Raw genomic sequence first — 3791 nt, forward strand, 5'->3', positions numbered from 1 at the left:
GTTTCTAAACCACTGTTATCCCTCAATTCAAGCTGATGAGGGAGGTTACCCAATCGCATTTGGAGACCTAGAGGGAAATGTATGGCTGAACAACCCCACTTGGAACACATGCTGGTTAGAGAGATGGGAATGGGCTGTGGGATCAACAGGTGTGCGGTGGAGTAGGTGGCAGATCCTCTCAGTTTATCTCTGACCAGGATGCATAACTATGGCCAGAGGGTATGTGGTACACAGAGGGCAGAGATCATCTGGGAAAGATGGGCTTCCTGCAACCCTGGAGATGAACAGAGAATTTGGACAGACGTCCATCTAGTGGCCTCTTAGGTTTTTGACAAGTGTCTTGAATCCTGGTGGGTTCACCAGGAACTTGTGGGTTCACAGCTTCGGGGTGGTTTAGGCACTACAGGGCTCCATGTAGTCAGGGAGAAGCACATAGTGGCTGATTTGGCTGACTGTTGACAGCTGGGATTGTGTGGTGTTGTGTAAGGGCCTGGGAAGGAGGCAGCCTGGTTGTTGCCTGACTGGGAACTTTCAAGTGTGCCCACTGCATAAAACTTAAACTTCCATGGTCTCCAACTTGATTAGCCTCGGGAGGGAAGAGTGAAAGTTTCTTCAGCTTTTCCTTGACTACCTCCCTAATGTGTATCTGCCTGTGCAAATTGTTCCTCAGTGAATATCCATCCTTGGGGACAGACTAGGGAGAGGAGGAAAGAGGCAGAGAGAATGAGAGACAGGGAGACAGCTGGATCCTTCTCAGCACCATTATTTCTGGACTTCTCCAGGTTTCTGTGTGTAGCCAGTTGTTCCTCATTGTGAGTGGAGATAGCAGAATCAGACTGTCTGCCAAATATTGCTTTCTACTAGCCTTACAGGGGCTGGGCCGACTTGATGCCTAAAGGGTGGTAGAAGTTACATTCTGTCTCCTTCTCTGGAGGTGAGTGTCTTCCAAGCGATTTCCCCCTGTGAAAAGAATCATCATGGGAGGCCCTGAGCTGGGCTGCCTCCTGGAACAAGGACATCTAGAGGCTGATGAGTGAACTGAGAAAGCTGCAGAGGAGACGAGCTGTGCATCAGACCATCCCTCCATAGCAAGGAGCAGGTTGAGGGGTGTAGGCACAGCCCTCTGCCTGAGAGAGCTAAGACCCTACCCTTTCTTTTCTCACTCTTTCTTCCCTACTCACTTGCCATTTGTAAGGCATCTGCAGCCAGAGAGACTGCAGGTTAACTGGACAATGGTTTAGAGAAGAATGAGTGAGGGAAAGCTAGTCAGATTGGACATTATTTATTGTATGGTTCTTTATCTACTAACTGATATATTCAGTGAATGATATTTACAGAGCACACACATTGGCAGACTCTATTCTTGTCGCTTGTGGTGATATAAGAATACTAAAGAATGTGTCTTCAAGGTACTTAATTCTAATTAAGGGATTTTGATTGGGATGGGGTTTTGATTTTGATGATAAATGAATAAACAAGTAAAAGCATGATGGATATCAGATATTGATTAGAGCCAAGTGAAAGCCATCTGGTCGCAGAGGAATTGTAATCTCAGAGCTAGAAATCATCAGGTAGAAACTGGCCAGGTTTTTCCTGCATAGAGGAGACATATTCAGTGAAGGCAGAGAGGGAAGATCATTTTTATCATAAAAGTAAAGAGGAAGACATGGATAATTCATTCTAGGGAGCCAGCTCCCCCAAATCAGAGAAGGACTTTGTTTCAAAAATAGGTTTTATCTCATGACAATGTTCTGGATTGATCCAAATTCCCAACAGCACCCCCAAAATGATAAATATAAGAGGCAACAAATTTAAAATGAATACAATTGAAATGGAGCCTGTTTTTAGCAGATACAGAGGAAAGAAGTAATTATGTCTGGCTGTGATTAGCTAGGAATTCTGTCTCATAGGCTCCTGTGGTGGCTTAGGTGGTAAAAAATCTGCATTAGGCAGGTAATGCAGGAGATCCAGGTTCCATCCCTGGGTCGGGAAGATCCCCTGGAGAAGGGAATGGCTACCCACTCCACTATCCTTGCCTGGAGAATTCCATGGACAGAGGAACCTGACGGGCTATAGTCCATCAGGTTGCAAAGAGTCTGACATGACTGAGTCATTAACATTTTTTTGTCTTATAACTGTTTACGTACAGCAGTTTTTGCAGGACATGGGCAAAACAGGCACAGAAGACACTTCAGGGCATTCAGAATGGAAGGGGTCGTTGTATAAATGAGCATGTTTTGTTCCAGAAAGTAGATAGTGTAGCTGCTGCTACTGCTAAGTCACTTCAGTTGTGTCCTACTCTGTGGGACCCCATAGACATCAACCCACCAGGCTCCCCCATCCCTGGGATTCTCCAGGCAAGAACACTGGAGTGGGTTGCCATTTCCTTCTCCGATGCATGAAAGTGAAAAGTGAAAGTGAAGTCTCTCAGTCGTGTCCGACCCTTAGCATGGACTGCAGCCTTCCAGGCTCCTCTGTCCATGGGATTTTCGAGGCAAGAATACTAGAGTGGAGTGCCATTGCCTTCTCCAATATAGGGTAGTAGGTGAGAGCAAAGCTGTGAACTGAGAGGCATGGGTGCCTACTGGGGAGGGTGGGTTTTCATGCCTAGGGTGGTATTGGTGACCATTGCTCATCTTTTTGGACCTATGCTATTATCTTATTATATTACACATTCCTTCATTATGTATCTACCATTAACTTTGTGTAGAAAATAGTCATGTTGTAGAGCCTAAGAGTAGGGTGTATTTCCTCAAGTTAAAAATGGTTTTCATCTTTCTGAGGTTAGAAGTATGTTATCTCTCCCTTGCTCTCTAGACTTCACAAGGAACAAAAGTCTGAGCTACATGTTGGGGAATCACTCCAGCGCCACTGAATTCTATCTCCTTGGCTTCTCGGGATCTAGAGAACTACGCCATATCCTCTTTGCTACCTTCTTCTTCTTCTACTTAGTGACATTAATGGGTAACACAGTCATCATTGTGATTGTCTGTCTTGATAAACATCTGCAGTCTCCCATGTACTTCTTCCTTGGTCATCTCTCGGCCTTGGAGTTCCTGGTGACCACCATTATCGTCCCCATGATGCTCTGGGGGTTGCTGCTCCCTGGGATGCAGACAGTATCTCTGGCTGCATGTGTCGCCCAGCTCTTCCTGTACCTTGCTCTGGGGACCACAGAGTTTAGGCTGCTGGGAGCGATGGCTGTGGACCGTTACGTGGCTGTCTGTAACCCCTTGAGGTACAACGTCATAATGAACAGCCGCACCTGCAACTTTGTGGTAATTGTGTCATGGTTGTTTGGGTTCCTTTTTTGAAATTTGGCCAGTTTATGCCACATTTCAGCTTTCCTACTGCAAATCAAATGTGGTGGACAATTTTTTCTGTGACCAAGGGCAATTGCTCAAACTATCCTGTGATAATACTCTTTTCATGGAATTCATCCTCTTCTTAATGGCTATTTTTGTTCTTTTTGGTTCTTTGATCCCTACAATTGTCTCCTACACCTACATCATCTCCACCATCGTCAAGATCCCCTTGGCCTCCGGCCGCAGGAAAGCCTTCTCTACATGTGCCTCCCACTTCACATGTGTCCTGATTGGTTAAGGCAGCTTCTTGTTCCTCTACGTGAAACCCAAGCAAACGCAGGCCACAGATTACAACAGGGTTGTTTCCCTGATGGTTTATGTAGTCACTCCTTTCCTCAGTCATTTCATCTTCACTCTCCAGAATGACAAAGTCATAGAAGCACTTCGGACAGAGTGAAACAATGCTGTCATCTGTTCAGGAACTAG

At 45.7% G+C, this 3791-nt stretch overlaps 1 pseudogene; it reads left to right on the plus strand.

Moving 5' to 3' along the window:
• Positions 1 to 2846: 2846 nt before the first annotated feature.
• Positions 2847 to 3791, plus strand: LOC129658672 (olfactory receptor 9A4-like; annotated as a pseudogene).

The sequence above is a fragment of the Bubalus kerabau genome, chromosome 8, assembly GCF_029407905.1.
Source record: "Bubalus kerabau isolate K-KA32 ecotype Philippines breed swamp buffalo chromosome 8, PCC_UOA_SB_1v2, whole genome shotgun sequence".
NCBI classification, from domain to species: domain Eukaryota; kingdom Metazoa; phylum Chordata; class Mammalia; order Artiodactyla; family Bovidae; genus Bubalus; species Bubalus kerabau.